The sequence below is a fragment of the Nelumbo lutea genome, chromosome 1 (genome assembly GCF_056320005.1).
Source record: "Nelumbo lutea isolate HS-2025 chromosome 1, American lotus-T2T, whole genome shotgun sequence".
Classification (NCBI taxonomy): Eukaryota; Viridiplantae; Streptophyta; class Magnoliopsida; order Proteales; family Nelumbonaceae; genus Nelumbo; species Nelumbo lutea.
In genome coordinates, this window is record NC_142684.1 from 117549104 (window position 1) to 117572114 (window position 23011).

The window sequence follows — 23011 nt, forward strand, 5'->3', positions numbered from 1 at the left end:
ATGTTCTCATCACTCAAAACATAGAATAAGCCAGTCAATGTTTTGCTTCCAAAACATCCTCTACCTTTCTTATCTATAAGGTTATAATAGAATGGACAATGCTTACACCCAAACACAACTTAGACAGTTGTTGGGAGTGCTAAAATATATAGTTTAAAAATTATCTATAAGTAAATGCTTTTGCTCGTGGAAAATTTTTATCATGGTTTTTTAACCGTTGTTGACCTGGATGGTTGGACTGTTTGGTCTGAAACTAGCAAGGCAACTTGTTTTGTTTTACCCCTAAACTATTCTTTGGCCAGAAGCATTGATTTGCTCAGTAATTTGTTGACTTGAATGGTCGAACTGTCAACCTGTTCAATCTAGACAACAGTTTTGGGCCATTTTATTTTAATTATTATTTTTATTTATTTTTAGTTATAACAGGCCAGCTCGTTCAGACTAGATGGTCAAACTGCTCACCTAGAAATTGGTGGCCAAAGTGGTTTCAGTTTTGAGTTGATTTTTAAAACATTGATTTTGACCTTAAATGGACAAAACACAAGGAAAAAAATGAAAGAATCTCGGTTTTGAAAGCATTTGGGACATTATAATCATTTTAAAATACTAAGGCCGTGTTTGGAAATGATGCAAATGGAGTGTAAATCCTAATTCAGGGTAAATTTGCACTCCGGTTCACTTTTGCTTGTGTTTGACAATATTACATATGCATTGACAAATGACTGAAAACACATTTTGCAATGCATATTTACATTGATAATAAGATGTAAAAGTACATCAATAAAAAAGAAGTAAATTTGCGTTCAAGTGAGCTTTTGATAAAAAATGCATATGCTTTATTGGAATTAGTGTTTGCATCCATTACAGCTAAAAACATGTTTGGTAAGATGGTAAATTTGTTAGTGTAAAATTAACCCAACTTTGCAATTTATATGAATTATTTTACATTCTATATATTTGCATTCACACTTATTTGCATCATTTCTATACGTAACCTAACAAATAATTGGAAGGCTATTTTAGAGGATTTTAAAATTTTCAATGAGTTAATAATCATTTAAAATATAAATTTGAGGGCGCTAGGCTAGAGGCATTTAAAAGAGAATCTTAAACTCATAAAAATATGCACGTGGGTTCATTACTGTGAACACCAAAAATGTAGCCAATAAAAAGAGGTGGGATCTCCTATACACAATCTCTTCTCAGATCCTTACCCAGTAGTAGGGTGTAATCGAGTTGAGATAAGCTAATTTTTGCATTTATTGGCTTGATTTGATTAAAATACTTTTAGGCTTGAGCTTGATTCAAACTCTATTTTTTTTGTTCCAGTTTGAATCAGAAGTTCAAAAATGAATATACTTTTATATTATATATGATATATTTTTTATAATATATAGCATCACACGGTTCAACGGACCCGTGTCATGCACGGCTTGTCATAGTAATGACTCGTGCATCACACAGGTCCATTGGACCCATACCTTACACAAACAGGTCTGTGACGACCCGTCATTTCGCATTTGGATATATTGAAATCGGGAAAAATGTGAAGCACTGAAACAACTACAATTGATACAAATGAAGCGTTTTAAAGCTAGAGGAGCTGCTGAAACCTATGCTAAGCCTTGAGAGAAAATGGTGACTGAGAGAAAAGAAAAACGTCTCTGTGTCTGAAAAAAAAAAACTGTAAAATACGTGAGATGGTTTTGTTGTAAGAGTGTCTATGAGAAGGGAAGAGTGGCTATGGGGAAGAAATCTGTTCTGCAAGAGAAGATTGAGAAGAAAGAGAGGGAGTGTTGTGTGAGGTTCTGCAAGATAAGAATGAGAACGCAACGTTTGATCTTGATAGGTTCTGACTGAGATGTTTGGTCTCCCAAGTCTCATTTGATTAAAAAAAAGAAAAAAAAACAGCAAAAGTGTGTTCTCAGACTCACGAGAATGCTGCAATGTGCTAGGTCAGCACATTGCTATATATATATATATATATATTCTTATATTTTCCATAATGTTTTATGTATGTTAATATTTAGTCGAACTTAATTCGAAATTCGAACTCAATTAGAATCATGCCTAATTCATGTTCCCAATATAGGTGATAGTGTCTTGTAGTAGGGGTGTGGGAAGAGCTTGTGGGTAGGAGATTGGAGTTCCATAAAAATATCTTCTACTTATCCTATAAAATGGCTGAAAATTATCCACAACCCACAAAGAGTTAAACATGTTGTGCCAAACAATTTCAATTAAACTTTTGGGTTCTTAAATGCAAAAAGAGCAAAAAAGAAGTGCTCATGGTGCCTATTGGCCTAATTGGTAAGGTCTCTAGCTAGCCCGATTTCTTGCAAGCAAAATCTCTGCTCAGATTGCACCCTTCCACACATTGGGAATATCTCTTATACATTTATGTTAAATTCATAAAGAAATGTTGCCAATAAACAACAATAGTGCTATGATTTCATGGTGTGTAAATTTTTGCTTAGAGGGAATCCCATTTTATCTTTATTTTATTTGGTTGTAATGGAGACTTAGGATCAAATCTTGCTCTCACATGAGCTGTTGGGGCATGGGGGGTGGGGTTGTGAATAGGAGTATTCATAATTTGGTTAGTTTGGTTTCGGTTGGGGTAGGTTTGATCAATCTTGGATAACACTAGGCTGCTATATTAAACAGATTGGGCCTTTAAGTCAGAAATATATAGGGCTTATGCATGGGCTGGCCTTTAAGTCAGAAAGTTAGGGATACGTTTACAACCCTTGTATTGGTTTCCCTATCTTTTCCTTCATTTCCCTATATTTTCCTTCAAACCAAACATAACATAAAGAATGCCTTAACAGGGATAGGGATTGATAGTAATACTCGACCGGGATGAGGAATAAATTCCTTACCCTGCCCCACCTTGACCCTAATTATATATGTTAAATATATGTATATATAATATTATTTATATTATTCATATTATTCATATTAAAATATATTTATTTTTATATTTTTAAAATTTCCTTTATTTTAAGTTAATGTATTTTTAAAATTAAATCCGAATTCCCTATCAAGGTATCAGAGATGTGGAGGGTCATCTTTATCCCCGAAGTCGGGAATTCAAATTGGGATCGGGGATTGGAAATATGATACCGCCCCAAACCCGCAAATGGGCCAAGATAATAAACCTGCATTCATGTATCAGCACCATGGGGTTAGGGTCGGGTCAAGCTTACTTGAACCCAGGGTTGAGGCTTGCTTGTCTCTTATCCGTTGACATAATAGCATGAACTGTTGATTGGGTTCGTGTTGACAGTTGAGGAAAACCATACCAATTACCAAACATGAAGTGTTGACATTTCCACCCAGGGCTCTTTGTAGTTTGTTGATGAAGGGTGATTTGGCCTGACCTCATAACAAGGGGACACGTGGATGCGACCTGACTAATAGATGATAGCTCAGCATGACTAGTCCGTAACAGAACGACCTCAGGTACCCAGCTACCTCGAGCTAAAGTTATCTCGAGACAAGGTCACCTTGAAATGAGATCGCCTCGGCACCGGATCGCAACAAGCACACCTCGATGGCAAGTCACCCCGGTACTCAATCCAGTTTGAGATTTAAATATGTCAGCTCGGGGATACCGATCTGCCACTATGTGGTGATACCGAAAATCCCTCCGATGGTTCCTGAACTCCACGGGATCACGCTGCATAACAGCTAGCATTATCTCCCCGTCCGATTTGGGCGGAAGTGATAAACCTTATCAGTTGGTAGCGTTATTCCCCAATTAACGTGGAAACGGATCTCATCGTGACGAGGATCCTGGAACCACTCTGTGAAACCCGCGAGGACTCCATTATATAAAGGCTCCACCCCCCGGGGGTGCAAGGTACGCATAATTTTTTTGCTCTCTAGCTCTCTGCATTGAAAAGCTTTTAGCTTGCAACCAAGTACTGACTTAAGCATTGGAGCAACCTCGCCGAGTAAGCAACCCCGGGTTCTCTGATTCAGCTTTTGCAGATCGACCTAGTTTGCTGTCTACTGGAAGCCAAATCACCTCCAACAGGGAGCAGTCAGATTGCGCAACATCAATTGGCGCCGTCTGTGTGAAGCTCTACGAGAAGCCTCTTTCCACAAAGAATCTTTAACTCAGATCTATGGCATCCTCCAGCAACGTCGGACAGAATAATGAGATGAATGTCTCCGGGGGGCAACCTCAGATCCCGTCCACTTGCATTGGTCTATTCATCATACCGCTCTCTGCGGCTAGGGTCCCGACGCTGACCGTACCTCAAGCAATTGTGCCAGTGAATGCCCCACTCCCTCTTGTAGTGGGTGCAACTTTTGCTGAACCATCTGTGGTTCCCTCTAGAGTCGGACAACATCAGCTTGATGACCTGGTACATTGCGTGCGGGCTATTCAAACCCAAATGCAACAGGTCCAGCAATTTCAGCACTACCAGCAACAGGTCTTGCACCGTTTTTACCAGCAACATTACCAACAACAATTCCCTTCGCTGCAGCAGAATCAACAACCGGTTCCACCTCGACATCTGACAGCTGAACAGAGTAAGACTCATCATCAGAACACTCACCCTCCTCGTCGAGGAGAGACTTCCCAGGTTCCATAGTCCCTTGGGAGCCAGGTCTCGTCTCACGATAGGAGGGACAAACATTACTCCTCCCGCTTCGCTGAACGTGAACAGGTCGGGAAACACTTAGCCCGCCAGAGTTGCTTCACCTCGGTCCTCGCATCATGAAGGTTCGCTTGCAGGGAACCAGTTCGGAGTTCTGGTCGTGGACTCTAGGCAAGGCCCCTCAGTTCACGACAGCCAGCATCAGTAGTCTGAACCTCTCCATGCCAGGACATTACCCGACCACACTGAGGTCAACAGCACCAATGTGGAGACAGTCAAGAAGCAACAAAGGTGGCGTCGTAAGGCACGCCGAACTATAATGCCAAGCCAGGTCGTCGGTCCTAGTCAACCTGAGCAGCCAAAAGGTAAAGAGGAGGTGAGCTCGGAGGCCATAAAGGTCGTTCCCCTCCTCTCTGGGTCATCCCCTTTGTCCTCTAAGCTCCTGGCGACCCCAATGTCGAAGGACTTCAAAGTGCCTCCGCTGGACAAGTACGATGGGTCGTTCGACCCAAATGATCATGTGGACTCATTCCAGACCTAGATGCATCTAGCTGGGGCTAACGAGTCCTGCATGTGTGTTGCTTTCTCCACAACATTCAAAGGGGTAGCTCGCACATGGTATAGGAACCTCACGCTAGGGACGATCAAAAGCTGGGCATAGTTTGTGCAGGTGTTCACTTTGCACTTCATCACCAGCAATAAGTGCCCAAGGTCTCAAGAAAGCCTCCTCAGCATAGTGCAAAGAGAAGGGTAGTCGATCCGAAGCTACATAAAACGCTTCAACAACACCTATTTATAGATTTCTGACCTAGATCCCGCTGTAAGACTCACAACAGCAAAGAATGGTATTACCCATAGGGAATTTAAGTGACACATAGTGGCAAACAAGCCCAAGGACATCACTGAATTCCTCAAGCTCGCCGATCAATTCATCGGGACCGAAGAGGAGATGAACCAAAAGAGTGAAAACCCAACGGATAAGAGAAAAGGAGAAGGTGGCACTTCGAACAACGGTGGCAGCAAACAAAGAAAAAGCAAGTCTTCAACCAGGGTAGGAAACAAGTCAGATCAGCGTTCCCGAACTCCTTCGGTCGAAAGAATGAGCTATACGCCCCTCAACGCGAAGCGGGGAGAGATTCTTATGGCGATCAAGGACGCCTCTTATGTGAAGTGGCCACCCCGGTTGAGGGGAGAACCCACCACTAGAAATAAAAATGTATATTGTCATTTCCATAAAGACCACGGTCATAGTACCGAAAACTGTAGAAATCTCCGCGACGAGATTGAAGAGCTCATCCGTCGCGGATATTTAAAAAACTTTGTACAAAAAGAAAACAGGAACTCAACAGACCGGCAGGGAGAGCAAAGAAGAAATGCTCTCGAGTCCAGCAGCAGGCAGGGTGAGCAGCCGCATAGACCGCTATCGGAGGAAAGACCGATCCGTGGAGTAATCAATATGATTACTAGCGGGTCCATTATCGTGGGCTACACCTAAGCAGTGGGGAAAGCCTCAGTTCACGAACTGGAACATGAAGAACAAGCTCTAGCTCCAGGAAGGTGATCTCAAGCCTACGTATACTCCTTTGGTAGGCTTCAGCGGAGAAGAAGTCAGGCCTCTAGGCCGAGTCACAGTACCTGTAGAGGTTGGCACATGGCCTAACATTGTGAAATTTGAACACACTTTCTTGGTGGTCGTGACTCCCTCCCCGTACAACGCCATAGTAGGTCGGCCCATTACCCATGCACTTCGTGCAGTGGTATCCACCTACTACCTGGCCAAGAAGTTCCCTATGGACTATGGAGTAGGGGTAGCGTGTGGCGACCAGCTCGAGTCTCGCAAATGCTATGTCGCTGCCCTCAAGGGGAAAGCCAAGCTAGCGGATGACATCGAGCTAGAGCGACCTACGGAGTACACTAAGGAACGAGCTACACCAACGGAAGAGACGGTCCACATTCCGGTCTTAGCAAGAGATCCAACAAGAACTCTCCAGATCGGCACATCGATCGAGGAACCACTCTGTTCTCAGCTGGTAAGTTTTTTAATTAAAAATCTAGATATATTTGCATGGTCCGCAGCAGAGATGCCCGGTATAGACTCAAAAATTATAACAAATAAGTTAAACATTGATCCTGTAGTCAGGCCCGTTAGATAGAAAAAGTGCAACCTCGCCTCGGAGCACTGGAGGATAGTCAACGAGGAGGTCGGGAAGCTCCTTGCAGCCGATTTCATCAGGGAGGTCCATTACCCGAGTTGGGTAGCTAACCCAGTTCTAGTAAAAAAGGCCAACGGTAAATGGCGCATGCGCGTCAATTTTACCAAATTGAATCGAACTTGCCCGAAGGACTATTTCGCACTGCCTAAGATCGACCGTCTAGTGGATGCGACCTCAGGGCACGAGTTACTGAGCTTTCTAGACGGATACTCAGGATACAACCAGATTAAGATGGACCCTGCGGATGAACAAAAAATGACATTTATTACTGAGCTCGACATGTATTGCTATAAGGACATGCCCTTCGGACTGAAAAATGCCGGGGCGACCTTTCAAAGACTTGTAAATAGGATTTTTGAGCCGTTGATCAACAACAAGGTCGAGTGCTATGTAGATGATATGGTCGTTAAGACCCAGTTTTCAAAATTTTTAATAAATGATTTACGATGTGTTTTTGAAATTTTGTGCAAGTATAACATGAAACTAAATCCTAACAAATGTGTCTTCGGTGTCGCCTCCAGTAAATTCCTGGGCCACATAGTGAATCGACGTGGCATCGAAGCTAACCCCGAGAAAATAAAGGCCATCCTAGATATGAGGCCACCTTGCAAATTGAAGGAGGTTCAGAGGCTGAACGGTCATATAGCCGCTCTGAGTCGCTTCATGCCTAAGTTGACAGATCCTATTTGCCATTCTTCAAGGCTATTAAGAAAAGTAAGGACTTTGAGTGGACCACAGAGTGCTAGCTCGTCTTTGACGAGTTGAAAAAATACCTAGTTAGTATCCCGGTTTTGACCCGACCCGAGGAAGGGGATATCTTAAAGTTGTACCTCTCCGCGAGTGATGAGGTAGTCAACTCGGTACTGATAAAGGAAGTAGATTGGATCCAACGACCTATCTACTCTGTCAGCAAGGTTTTGCAGGATGCCAAAACAAGATACCCGGAGATCGAGAAATTAGCGTATGCATTGGTTATAGCAACTCGAAAGCTTCGCCCTTACTTCCAAGCCCACACCGTCATCGTCCTCACCAACTAACCTCTGAGGAAAATCCTACTCAAGCCCGAGGTATCTGACAGGTTGACGAAGTGGGCCATCGAACTCAGCGAGTACGACATCCAGTACGAACCTCGAACGGCGATTAAGGCCCAAGCCTTAGCCGACTTCATGGCAGAATGCACGTTCAACATGAAGGGATAGGAAATCCATCACATGGATGCCCAAGATTGCGGAATAAAGGGGGCGAATTTCAGAAATTTTTCTTTCCCTTCAACTGGGAATCGAATTCCCTATTTAGAAAATCATATTTTCAATGATCATTCTTGAACCATAAACTGAACCAGATCTGAACCAAAAGGAGGAGAGAGAGATAATACCTGATACAGAGAAATAATATCTCTCAACGGAGGTGTTCACGCCCAAGGTAGAAACCAAAATCTGCTCCCACTGAAGATGGCGCAGTGCAAGGTGGAGCAGAATCAACAGTGTCCTTCCTAAGAACTTGATTCTTCCCAAGAATCACCTGAACGGCTAGTAAATACAACTCCTACCAATCTTTTCTACAAAAGATTGGAATCAAGATCTAATCTTGATTTCTCCCAAGCAATGGAGATCGAACTGGTATAAGCGGCGACTGCAGGAAGGAGGCGGCTAGAGAGAATTTGCAGGGTGCATAATTCTCTCCTTTGTGATTTCAGCTCTGAAGACAAGACTTGAGTCTGTTGGATGTTGTGTCTAAAGGCTTCCGCCCCCTCCTCCTTTTATAGACTTAAAGGGATCAGCTCCTAATCCCATTAGGAGTTGCTAACCCAAATCATATCTGGATTAGAAGTCCCATTAAGATAAGTGATAATCCTTATCTTATCTGTAGATTAGATCAACCAGCTCCTAATCTAATTAGAAAGTTTCCAAATCTAAATCTCATTTAGATCTTGGACTTTCTGAGTGGATAGGGTGTGGGCCCAATCCTATCAGCTGATCTTATCTAAAAATTCGCCCCTTAAAGACTAATCAAATTAGCCTAGTTCGAAATGGGCTTAAGGCCCATTTAGGGTTATGTATTCATTAAGCCTTCCAAACTGCTGCCCAGTTGGGCTTCCTTGTATGGCGTGGGACCCAAACATTGATCTACACATCAGCCACATGGGTTCAGCCCAGGCTTTGTTACAAGGCTTGGCCGAATACACTGTTATGGACAGTGCACCCCCTGAAACCTATCAGATGGGCTCTATGGGCCTAACACTTACCCTAAGTGGTCCCTGGGCTAAGCCACCTTGTAACACCCAGGGACTGTGGGCAGATGCAAGATTAGCCCATCAGGTATTATCCTCAATGGTCTTACACTTAACCTCTCAGCCCATAATGATCATACACTGCCCGACAAGAGAGGACCTCTCCCTCGGTTGCAAGGAACAGTGTTGCAATCTCTCAAGTATGGATCCAGGGAATTAAAACCTTTTGCAAACATTTCGAAACCATAATATATATATATATATACTTTTATATCTCATATAAAATATATTTTGCAAAACAAATCTCAACGATTGAAATCGACTGCCGGCAGTCTTGGTTTCAATTAGTGAGAGTGCATCCCCGATCATTACCTTTGTCTGACAAAGGGGTTGATCCTGTCACTATGATCACCCACTCAGATGAATTCTTAGACTGTCCCAACATACCCAGGTTTTGACCCCCGCTAAGGATCTCACTGATTGGTACATCAAAGACAGCCCAATCCGACACCTAGTGCAGTATCATAATCGTGTGTAGGGTTCGGTGTAACTTTCCAGTTTTGCCCATCATTCTCCAAAGTCCAGGGCAATACTGGAAATCTGGTCCAGTTCAAAGATTCAATTAATCCCACACTGTTTGTGCCTAGGGTCTCACCCCGGTAGCTGAGACAAGCCACCCCAACCGACTTGGTGGCACCACAGTGTCAGCCTTGTCAGGATAGGTCTCCCCAGACCGACCCACTAGCTGTGAACATTCTAAACTAACACGAGTCTCATTAAGTGTCCAGTTTAAGGGTATTACACAGAAACATACCAAGGGAACATGAATCAAATATGCACTTTTATTCATTTACAATAAACTCATAAAGTACATCATTTTGATTGAAGCAAAGGGCATACAAAATTGTCTAACACAGCACCGCGATGCCTGAACTAGCCGAGCTCGGGCATGCGGAGAAAGCTTCAACCAGCGCGGCACCAGTCTCGGTCAGAGCAAGGCTGACCTGGGATGAGGAGCGTTGGATCCTCCATGTCGACGGCTCGTCTAATCAACAAGGAAGCAGAGCAGGCATAATACTGTACATACCAAGCAGAGTGAAACTGGAATACGCGCTCCGATTCGGATTCGTAGCAACAAACAACAAAGCAGATACGAGGCATTGATAGCCGGGCTCACCTTAGCCAAAGAAGTAAAAGCCAAACACCTGGTCATCAATAGTGATTCCCAACTTGTGGTCAACCAGGTCACTGGCGATTATGAAGCTCCCGCCCCCACCATGGCTGCTTATCTAGCCAAGGCCAGGGAAGTTCTACGCAACTTCCAGTCCTATTTCATCAGACAAATTCCAAGGTCTGAGAATGTCAAGACCGACGCCTTGTCCCAGTTAGCCAGCACAAGTAGTAACACAATGAGGACCGTGTACATAGAGGACCTGCCTTGGCCTAGCATTCTCGATGGGCAGAAGAGGTCGTCCTTGTAGCACAAGCAGAGCCGAGTTGGGTTGACCCACTCGTGAGCTATTTGCTTCACAGAACCCTCCCTGCATATCGTAATGCGGCCCAAAGGGTAGAGCACCAATCAGCGAAGTACATCATCATAGACAGATAGTTGTACTGGAGATCTTTCACGCTCCCCTACTTGCGCTACTTGTGACCCTCAGAGGCTGAGCTTGTTCTCCGCGACACTCATGAAGGCTTGTGTGGTAGTCACTTGGGGGGCAAAGCTCTTGTCGAAAAAGCGCTACGACAAGGGTATTATTGGCCCATGATGAAGGCAGACGCACTCGAACTCGTCAAGAAGTGCGACAAGTGTCAAAGGCACGCCAACTTCCACCACCGACCTGCTGCCAACCTCAAGTATCTCACTAGTCCGTGGCCCTTCGCACAGTGGGGGATCGACATCCTTGGCCCATTCCCGCTAGCGACAAGACAGAGGAGATTTCTGTTGGTAGCAGTGGATTACTTCACGAAGTGGGTGGAGGCGGAACCCCTAGCAACAATCACAGCCTGAAGTTTACAAAATTTCTTTTGGAGGAATATAGTATGCCGCTTCGGGCTACCTCGGGTGCTTATCTCAGACAACGGAAAGAAGTTCGAGGACATCAAGTTTCATAGCTGGTGTGTCAGGATGGGAATACAACAAAACTTCACCTCGGTGGCACACCCCCAAGCAAACGGGCAAGTAGAAGTCACCAACAGAGCCATACTCCGTGGACTAAAGGCTCGCTTAGCCTGAGCTAAAGGATTGTGGGTAGACGAGTTGTCCAGTGTCTTATGGGCCTACAGAACCACCGTTAAGACCGCCACGGGTGAGACTCCCTTTAACCTCACCTGTGGCACGGAGGCGGTGATTCCAGCTGAGATAGAGGTACCTACGCTATGTATGGAAGCCTACGATGAAGAAACCAACTATGATGGCACGAACGCGGTGATTCCAGCTGAGATAGAGGTACCTACGCTATGTTTGGAAGCCTACGATGAAGAAACCAACGAAGATGAGCTCTGTACCAACCTCGACATGGTAGAAGAAGTACAGGACCTCGCGTATATCTGGACTACAGCCTACCAGTAGAGAGTGGCTCGATAATATAACGCCCGGGTCAAGAAAGCAACACTTCCGTGTCGGAAACCTAGTCCTTCAGAAAGTTATGGTGCCTCAACCCAGTCTCAGTAAGTTCGGCCCGAACTGGGAAGGTCTGTACCAAGTAAAGCGAGTACTCGGGGAATGAACGTATGAGCTCGAAACTCTAGAAGGAAAATAGGTACCTCGAGCGTGGAACATCGGTAACCTAAGAAGATACTACATGTGATCGCTGAACTGGGGAGATGACTACAAGTCACTCCCAAAAACCTAAGGGCCATGATGCCTAGATGATAAAAGACTTCGGTACTACGACAAGTCCCAGTTGCCTCTTCGGCATGGGCAAACAAGTCCCAGTCGCCTCTTCGGCATGGGCAAACTAGTCCCAGTCACCTCTTTGGCATGGGTAGACAAGTCCTAGTTGCCTCTTCGACATGAGCAAACTAGTCCCAGTCGCCTCTTCGGCATGGGCGAACTAGTCCCAGTTGCCTCCTTGGCATGGGCAGACAAGACCTAATCACCTCTTCGGCATAGGCAACTCATCTCCTCATGCCTAAGGCATAGACAACTCGGGGTATAAGCCATACAATGTCTAGCCCACTTCGGCATACAATAAAAAAGTTGAACCCTAGCTACGGGTCAACTAACATTACTAAGTAGCCCATGCGTAGACAGGTCGGGTATGTGCCCTACAATGTCGCGCACATCGGCATACATCAAGCGATGTTACCCTTACTAGTAGTCCAGCTCGGTAGCTCGACAGTTCGGGGTAACCCATACATCTACTCTTACTCGGTTAGTTCGTCAGTTAGGGAGTAAGTTACACAGAACATTTGGCAAAAAGTATATTTCATTGATTTGAGAAGCTCGTTACAAAAAAAAGGGGAGAGAAAAAGAAGAAAAAGATATTTTCTATTATAAATTGAGCTCGCAGGCTCGGGGTACATAACTCGGAAGATCTACTCGTCTGGGTGCTCTTTGCTCTTGCCTGAAGCTTCAGCAGGGGGTCAACCCTTTCGTTAGCACCGGCCTCTTCGGTGTCGCCTAGTAGCTCGCTGTCACTCGCCACGTCGGAGTCTGGGTCCTCGATAGCTTCAACAGCCATCCCTCAGTGACTCTTGAAGTGGTGATGGAGCTTAGATCGAGCTACGGAAACTCACATCAAGTCAGCCACCTGCTAAGCTTGAAGCTCTTACGGTAGCCTTCCGTCCCCACCTCTACCAGCTCGTCGTGGAACTCCCCCAAAGCCTTATACTCCTCGACGGCCTTTGTCTTCGCCTCCTCCACTGCCTGGAGGAGTATGTCAGTCCACTCCTTTACAAGGGCCTTGAGATTTTCAACCTCCCTCTTGAGCGCGATCTCTCATTCCACGAGCTCCCTCTTCAAGGCCGCTTCACGCTTTTCGAGCTCTTTTTTCTCCAACATCAGCATTGTAATCATCTCTTTTTGAGCCCGTGCATCTTTCCTTAGCTGGTTGATCTCGCTCCGGGCCAGATTTAGTTCGGCGTGAGCTTCGCGGGAAGATGACTAAGCTGCAAGAGCTCACTTCAGGTGCAGCTCGAACTGGTACGCCAGAGCGTGCACAGCGGAGTTCACCTGCCAAGAGAAGAATAGCAGTTAGTACATGAAAAGCTCTCAAGTACATAATTGAAGAAGTAAAAACAACTTACCACCATAGTGTGTGTGGCCGCTCGAGCTCCGAGCTAAGCAACCTACAGCTCGGCCCAGTTGGTGACCTCCTCGGCGTATATCGCGCTCTTGCTCTTGAGAAGGCTATATTTCGGAGTCATGATACTTTGAACTACCCCCTCACTGCTCGAAGAAGTGGCAGCCACAGGGGTGGGCTCCGAAGATACTGCCTCCTCGGGCGCGCAGGGCGGGGAGACCCTTACTGGCTCCTCTTCAATCAGGTCGATTACTGGGGGTTCCGCAGTGGAAGGCTGCTCGGGCTCAGGGATGACAACTTGCGGAGACTCTACGCGAGGTCTTTTGACAGCTCGCTTCTTCCCCTTCATCCTTCCAAGAAGTTCGCACGCAGGAAGTTTCATGGTTGCTGCAACAGAAGCAAAATGTTAGAAACAACATCAAGATAAAACAAAATCAACACAAAGTGACGACCTACCAGGACTCAGACCAACCTGCACGAGCTTGTCCTCGGTCACATAGTCTTCAAACTTGACACCGAGCTCCGCCCAAGACTGAAGCGCTTCTCTTGTCTTCAAGTCCAGTCTAATGCTGGGATCCTGAATGGCCGCCCTCCAATGGGTCGGGAAAGGCCAACTCTCGGTGTTACGAACTGAAAATTAATCCCTTTTCCAGGTTGGGACCTTGTTTGGGAGTTTGTTTAAGAGCTTGTAGCCCGGACGTGGAGCCAAATAGTAAGTCTGCCTGTGCTCGGGTAGAACACAAGAGGAATTCCTTTTTATTGAAATTATGGAAGCAAAAACATCAAGATCAAGGGGCAGGTTGTAGTCGTGGAAGAGCGAGATGGTGCCTACCATGTTGCGGATGGAGTTCGGGTGTAACTAATCTATGGTAATATTGAAAAGTTTAACGGCCTCGACGATTAGGGGGTAAGTGGAAGACGAAGACCAGCGGCGAGCTGCTCTTCGAAGATTGCGATCTCATCATGACCATGCTCCCAGGGAAAGTTACCTATCGGAAGGCTATAAATAAGATCGCTCGGAAGTCTATACTGTGTTACCAGGGTCTAGAGCCTGTCGGCTATCATCGTCGATGGACCGAAGTTATCTAGCTGCCGACCTCCATACGAGGTGGACGCCAGACCACCGACCCCTCATGTCTCCCGAGGTGATTGTACCTCAGAAGGACCGCAAATTGCCTCTTGTCCCAAAGTGGCTTCTTCAGTAGAGCGATCTATGACTCAAGCCGAGGTACCCACCTCGGCCCTAGCGGAGTGACCTCTCTCCCTCTCATCTAGGAGACTATCGAAACTAGACATAGCGAAGAAAAGACAATCAGAAAAGAAGAGCTAGGGAAGACTCACCAAGGAGAAAAGACCGAACCAAAAAGAAACACCGAACTGGAAGACTCGAGCTAAGGAGCTTGAACGCGACCTCAGACCGAAGGCTAATGAACTTATGGCAAAGAAAATGAGTCTTAGGTCCCCCTATTTATAGCCGCTATACCTGAGAATCAACGGTCGAGATCAAAGCGATCCGACGGCTCCTAAGAAAACCGGTTTTACCATCCCTGAGGTTGAAATCAGTTTAGCGCATTTTTTGACGTCTGCGGAGTTTGTAGATCGCGTGACGTCCACACGTAAACCGGACATGACCTGGGTTATTCTTGGTTGAGCTGAACAACTGAATTGGTTCGACCAACGATTCACTCGACAAAATGACCTGGACCTCGAGCCAAATCCAATTGTCATGTCATGAACTCCCCACACCAGGTCAGGACCCTTGGCTTGGGGAGTGGGGGGCAATTGATGAAGGGTGATTTGGCCCGACCTCATAACAGGGGGACACATGGACGCGACTTGACTAATAGATGACAGCTCAGCATGACCAGTCCGTAACAGAATGACCTCAGGTACCTTGCTACCCCGAGCTAAAGTCACCTCGAGACAAGGTCACCTCGAAATGAGATCGCCTCGACACCAAATCACAACAAGCACACCTCAATGTCAAGTGACCCCGGTACTCAATCCAGTTCGAGACTTAAATACGTCAGCTCGGGGATACCGATTTGTCACTACGTGGTGATACCGAAAATCCCTCCAACGGTTCTCGAACTCCACGGGATCACGCCGCATAACAGCTAGCATTATCTCCCAGTCCGATTCGGGCGGAAGTGATGAACCTTATTAGTTGGCAGCGTTATCCCTCAATTAATGCGGAAACGGATCTCATCGTGACGAGAATCCCGAAACCACTCCGCAAAACCCGCGAGGACTCCATTATATAAAGGCTCCACCCCCGGGGTGCAAGGTACGCATAATTTTTCCGCTCTCTAGCTCTCTGCATTCAAAAGCTTTTAGCTCACAACCAAGTATTGACTTAAGCATAGGAGTAACTTTACCGGTAAGCAACCCCGAATTCTATGATTCACATTTTGCGCAACATCATTTGTAAATAATAGGGCTTCTGAAAAGAATTGTCGCTTTCCGCAATCTGGAGTCTGGACTGTGCAGATTACGAATTTCAATGGACAAGATAATCCTCACTCCAGTATTAATATTACAACCATATCCCTCGTATAGAACGAACGGATCTAGTGGTCGTGAACCCGGTTCTCTTGGTAGCTTTGCATTATTCGCTGGTTCGGTTCGGGTGCCTCCATACTAAAGGCGCAAATTAGCAGAAGAGTTCTGCTAAAGCCTAAAAGGAGAAACCAACGTTTCCAACTCACCCGTTCTCGACAACACGGTGTTTCTGTCTACTGCGGAAACTTCAACTCGTTCGATCTCCAAATCTAACTATTCGATTCGTCAAAAAAAATTTAATTCCTCGTTGGGCGTGATTCGTCGATAACTATCGTTCTCGTTCGATTCGGGAACATGTTTTCCAATAAGATCGACTTGAGAAATCTTATCGGGATATCATCTCTTTCAAGGATCACGGACTTCTGACTTTCTTCGGAGATTTGTTCGGAGTAAGTTATTCTGAAATTGTGGATTATTTCTTCTGCTCGAAGGTCGGAGAAAAGCTCCGATCTGAGAAATGATTACTCGTGCTAAGCTCGTCGAGCAACTCAGAGATTATAACCTTCGGTCACAGCAAAAGCGTGCGGTCCTTGTAATATTCTCTCCAAAACATCAAATCACAACCAGGTATTTTCTCCTATATTCTCGAATAAATGTGCACTTTATCGATTTTTTTATTTTTTATTTTTTATTGAGACCATCATGCTAGATTTCGTGCTCGAAATTTGATTTTACCAATTTGTTCTCCTGATCAGAAGTTTGTCTAGATGCTTTATGGATCATTATAGATTAACGGGCACCGGTAAAATGTGGAGGGTATTAAGTTAAGTTTCTATTTGTGACATATATAGATATTTAATTAATTATAGCTCAGGCGATGGTAAGTTGTAGTTTAAAATGAATTAATGATAGCTACTGGATTCAAATTCAATAATCCAGTTTCTGCCTTTGAAGAATCTGGCGGTAATCATAAGAATTTGAATGGCTTGCGCCAGTAGATCGGCTGATAAAATGCACCTCTATCCCAAAATTGTGACTTGGATCCCGACTTATCCATGAAGGGAAACACGAAAATCTCGTGGTGGTTAACCTTTTCTTCTAATGCTTTTGACAATAAGGACAAATAAGAATCCCACTTAATAACCTAAAAATTAACTTAAAAATACTAATTAATGGATTTTCCTTATGTACTCCAGGAGAATAATTTAACATTGCTGAAGTCTCTTCATCTTCTTCAGTGTTTTTTTTCCTTCTAGTTATCGTCTTCAGTGTTTCTGTAGCCGTAAAACATTCTAATCTGCAGTCTTTTAGAAAAGATTGTAACTGTTTGATGCTTACTCCATGAATCATATCATAATGCACAATAAACTAACCCATGAACAAGTATGCATTAATCATGTAAAGAATACCGAGAATTTTCTGACTTAGGTGGGATCTATCTTCTAGAAGAAAAGTGTGTCATCCAAATAATGAAGGTTTTCCTTTCTCTCTATGGAGTTGAATTACATCTTAGTCTCAAGCCCACAAATATAGAGTGGATAATGGATCCAAAAATTTTAGCATGTAATTCATGAACAGGAGCAGAGTATGGGTTTTCAAAAGGGATAAAGGCTAAAGAGTTTCTAAAGAATAATTTATAGGTGGTTATGGTAAGGTTTATGAAGAGAATAAAAGGATTAGAATGGGAGAAAGGGGGACATTCTTTTATAATAGCACACTGTAGAACATCAAATGGAATATACAAACAAAATGTATTATTTCAAGAAACCTAGAGTGCTACCTTTCACATTGTGACAATAGAAAAAAGAAGAAACAAGGAAGAGAGAAGATATGTATTGATAAAAAAGAGAGAGAGAAGATATGTGAAGAACTAGAGATTTGCAAGTTGTATTATGAATGACAACTACTAATAATTAAGAGATCATAAAACAAGAATATGCATAGAAGTAACAGAAAAAATAGAGAGGAAAGAGACAGACATGTATCAATTTGGTTTCTATAAGAAGTAATTTCACTCCAATTTTCAATTCTAAATTCTACTATGGGCCTTTTATAGATGTAGACAATAAGGTTGGGCAGGCACTGACAAGAAATTTGCTTATATTCTTAAAGAACCAAGTACATAATTATCTAATTTGACTATAATAGTCACCAACTAATTTTTTGCCGGTACAATGGTCATTACTTTCCCGGATTACATTGAATTCTCATAAGATATTGGTCTCTTTAGATACTTATGTTTTTAAATAACTAAGTACTTCTTACCAAATTTTGACTATGATGGTCACTAACTGATATCTTACCAATATAATGTTTCATTACTTTCCCAACTTACATTGAATTGCCAAGATATTGCTCTTTAGATTGGCACTTGAAAAATCTTTTCAGAGATGCCAGAATAAACTGAAACATGCAATTTTTTTTATCTATCTTGATGGGCGTAAATACTTAAATAGTATTGATATCTCAACTTCACTTTATTTAAAGTCTAAAAATTCGCTAATAGTACTTTTTAACCTATTTTTACTGTCTAGACTAATCAAAGACACTCCTAGGGCAATTTCTGTTTAGACAACTACACCAAAAAATCATTAACATTCACAAGATTCCAAAAAATTATGAAACTAGCATTGCAAATATTCTCCATGGTTTTCTTCTTCTTCAATGTCTACATCACATACAAATACCTAGAAGTATACAGTAAGGTCCATTTTCACTATCCACTAAACATATACAAAGTTTGGTTGAAGAAGACCAGTTTGTTGCTGATTAAGAAAGATCACTTTGTTGCATAATGTCAAGCTGGGGAGGAAGTGGGACTTAGACATGCAAAATATAAAAGAGAGCAGTAGTTTTATAATAGAATTTCATTTAGGATCCTCACCTTGTGGTTAGTTTACTCTCCATGCATGCACACACACACAAAGGAAAAAAGGAAAACCTTCTAGCTTGTTTTAAATGAAGGTAAAGTTATTATCTTTAAAATGGAACATAGGGCCTGTTTGGGAGGGCTCAAGCTTTATTTGAGTTGCTTCTGCTGAGCTTTGAAGAAGCTACTAAAAGAAGCTTCAACAGTAAGCCATTTTTATGGTTGAAGTATGGCAAGTTTGGGCTCTCCTGAATTTTCACCAAACATTGATTATAGGCTTTCTTGGTAAGGCCTCTTTTTTGTGGTTAAACAGCATTTTACTGGTGGCAATAGTATGCAAATTTGACTTTTACAAAATCCTCCCTGATTGTGGTTCATTTGTGCAATCCTATCCAACTCAATCATTGCTTTCCCATGTTTTAGAAGTAGAACTAGGGGTTTCATCAACCCATTGTGGGAAGATATTTATGGACACTTCTGCTCATTTTAATTTTTCAGTCCTATTAAACCTCTACAGCTTGAGAGATCTAGATCCTTTGAGTTCCAGAACATTGTTGATTAATTTCAAGCTCTGAATAAGCCATCACTGGTTGTACTTTTAGCTTTCATTAAATTCTATTACATTTCAGCTAGTTTTTGAAGAGATGTTCCCCCTGTTTTGTTTATTCTCACATCAAATTTGGATATTTCTTTGAGTTATGATGTTCTTCTAAAAGATTTTTTTATAAGCTTTATAAGTTGGCAGTGACTCTGACCTCTGAGTCATCCATGGGCCTAGGCTTTCTGAGGTGTGGCCTTTACTTAGGTTGTTGTTGATTCTGAATTAATTCTGTGGAATTCAAGTGATTAGTCCCTTCCAGAAAATTCCGAATCTGCCAATAATGCAGGGTTGAAGGCTTGAAATCTACTTGTTTCCATATCCATCTCTGCAAAAGAGACCAAAGAGTAGAATCTGTAATCTTGCTGAATTTTGACTCCTAAATTCATCTCTCAATTCCAATTCCACCCTAGTCTGGAGAAATACAGGGTACAGTGAAAATTATCTAAGTGTAATAAGTGATTGAAGCAAGCACCACTTATTATTTGTTGTTCATGGAACTGCTTTCTTTACTCTATTAACCTTTTAAAACTTTTGCAATGACATGAATACTGCTCCTACACATGGTCATTGAGGATAAACCAAAAAAAATTACTCCAATAAACCAAAATACAAAAAAAAAATCTATTTAGACTTCAAAGATATCAGACTTCAGATTTCCAAATGCTACCTTAGTAAATCTTGAAAAATTTTTCATTATCTATATTGTTTTGAGAATCTAATCAAAGATTTGATCGTAGAGAACCTTCTTCCTATCACGTGTGGTCCATTTTGAGTAAGAAATCAATTTCATGAGCCTGCTGGAATGGGCCTGATTTTAAGGGTTTTGGGCTAAACTCAACAACTTATTGGGGGTTTGGGCTTGCTGGTGCAATTTACACACCTGTGATATTTGGGCTGATCAGCTGATGTCATATGAATCTGTAAAAGTCCAATAAATGGCCCATCATGAGCCACTTGATGGCCCTTAGAGATTGAAGAAAAGATTGTGTTCACGCTTCTCTTCTCATGAATATGTCGACTTTCTATACTTTAACATGAACTCTATACTTTTCTTATGAAAATTATGAATAATTATTAAGGAAATATGGCTATGGTACCTAGGGAACTACCCTAGGATCTATGTTTTCTATATAAAAAAAATCCATTGCCTAGGCGACAAGGCACCCCCTTGACGCCCAACCTCACCTTGGTGCCTTGAAAACTATGCACCTGCTCTGACTCCATTCTCTTTCCTCCCCTACCAAAAAACAGTGCAACACTTGCACCGTGACTCAAATGATGACCATGCTTGTTGCATCAAGGGCATATCAACATCAATTGAAGCAGCTTGAGTGTAAGCATCCTGGAAATTTAATAGTGAAACCCTTGAATTTGAAGAAGCTGAAACCAATTAATCATGCCCTCTAAGACTGGGTTTGGGGAGTGGATGCCAGGTGTGTTTCTTTTGTGGTGGAAGGAAAAGAGTCTCAAATGGTAATTGAACTATAGGTAAGCTAAAAACCTAGATGCAAAATGGGTAGATCTCATCATGCGATGATTGGTGAAGAAGTTTGCAGCTTTTGGGCTACCTCACAATTTCAGATTGTACAGCAGCATATTTTCCCCATTTGTTCGACCTCATCTTAGAATTTCTTTATTCTTTGTTCTTGTGTCTTTACGGTTCTTGCTTCTCTCAGGATCAATTTATCTTATAAACATATTTAGTGGCAGATGTAATTAATTCTAAAATGCCACCACATTTGAAACTTCAATATTGAAACTTATTTGGATCATCCTTCAACCCATGAAGTTCCCCATTCTTATACTCCCTTAGTTGCCCTGTCAATATCTTCTTCTCACTTTATGCAACTGGACATGGCACTTTTTTTTGCCCTCCATGTTTTCAATCCTTTTTGATTGTTTGTGCATATATTATCAGTCTTATTTTTCCTGAAGTTCGAGAAAAGCTATAACTTTTTTCCATTGATGTAAGAATTTGTGTTGATTTCATGCAGGACCGATGAAATTGTGGCTTACTTCTTTGCTGTACTGTTCAGTCTTCTTGTAGTGTCGTCCTATGTGACACTTTACTTCAGACACTTCCATCTTGCAGTTATTGTTATATTCCTTGGTATCCTTCTTCCCATATCCCTGAGAATTTCTAGACATAGAAGTTCGCTTAGAAGGAAAAAGGAGAGAAGAATGTTGCTACCTCTTTCTATGTGATGATTTCCACTAGTAACCCCATTATGGAGATCCCCATGTTTTCCAGCCTAACAACTTCTGTGAACATAAGATTAGTGTTTCCTTTTTTTTTTACTTGTTGATTGTACCTTAGCACCCAGGAGGTTGGAGGAATGGTCTTAGTCAGCCATGACAGTAATGGGCCTTCCTTTTGGAGTGGTGGTCTGATCTTATTGTTCAGTCTTCACTGTGTAGACACGAAAGCTGCGAGAATCTGCCAGGGGATTCCTCATTGAAACACCACACACTGGGCTTAGCTAAAATGTCTACCAACTTAAATGTTTTTTTCTGTTGGATTGTAAATTTCACCCAGGCTTGATAAATGGATACGACACTCAAATGTCTCTTATAAAATGAGTTACTAGGTGCACTTCCCCCCTAATTAGATGAAATCAACTGCACAGTTTGAACAGAATATGGAGCAAAAAGATGAGTTATGGCATTATTCCACGAGTTCTGCCCACAACATGAAACCTTCCTTTTAAAATCAGTGCAAACTATGAACACGTGGATTTGAATCTTTATGGTTTCAAAATGATCCCCCACGCTATGTCAGCCTCATAAATTCACTTGCTGCTGAGGGATTGGGGCTAGGCCATGATACCTGCATAAAAATTTTAAGTTTTGCTCTTTAATGTCAGGTGTATATAGCCTACACTAATAGGGTTTTCTGTCATGTGGAGTACTGGAATACTGTTTCCAAGCATGATCTGCAAAGCTGGCACTTGTGCATTTAAGGCATGTTCCTGTTTGTTTCTGTTAAATATCCCCACAAGGCACATTCTAAAAGTGTAACTTCTCATATTCTATTCAAGTAGCTTTGGGTCTGGAGTCTCTGGACTCTCGACAAGGCTGGTTTAGGCAGGGAAAATGCAAATGCTCATGTTTATATTCGTGATGGTGTTTGTAGGCATTCCTGAATCCACATATAATATAAATGGCAACTTTTTATTTGCCACTGCCAGGCAACAAAAAGAAATGGTTAAGAGTAGGCCAAGGAATTTGAACTATCAAAAGTTTTGTGTTATTGCTATACGATAGCATGATTTGAATGTTGATTTTTATAAACCTCCCGAAGTTGAAGATTAAGAAATGTAAATCCCTTTATCAGGTTCCTTCTGCTATCAACCCCTTGGGGCGTGGCAGTAGGCGTATACGACTAGCATGTACCATTGAGTTTGTATAGATATCTTGTAGGGCAAATTTCTTAAACTGTCCTTACTGTTTAGCTAATTGACAAATTGTACATTTATTGTTTAACCATTATCTTAAACTAGCCTTATTGTTTTTGGCAATTGACTAATTCTATCCTTATCCTCCCTTCTTCACCATCTTTCCTTTCAGTAGCGGCAAACCGAATGACGGGTTGGTGGGCTCATGCATGCCATTGCTGCTGCTGCTCACTATCATGCTAAATTTGTTGGCATGTGGCCTGAACGATGGAAAGAAGGAGACGGAGAGGAGGGACAACCTGGGGAAGAGGGAAGAAGAAAGGGGGAGAGAATGGGAACTA

General features: G+C 42.8%; 1 long non-coding RNA gene across 1 annotated transcript; it reads left to right on the top strand.

Annotated features, from left to right (window-relative positions):
• The first annotated feature begins 15972 nt into the window (after positions 1 to 15972).
• LOC148877027 (uncharacterized) lies at positions 15973 to 21852 on the top strand. Its single transcript, XR_016110585.1, has 2 exons — positions 15973 to 16432; positions 21270 to 21852. It is a non-coding gene; the product is annotated as an uncharacterized LOC148877027 (long non-coding RNA).
• Positions 21853 to 23011: the final 1159 nt, after the last annotated feature.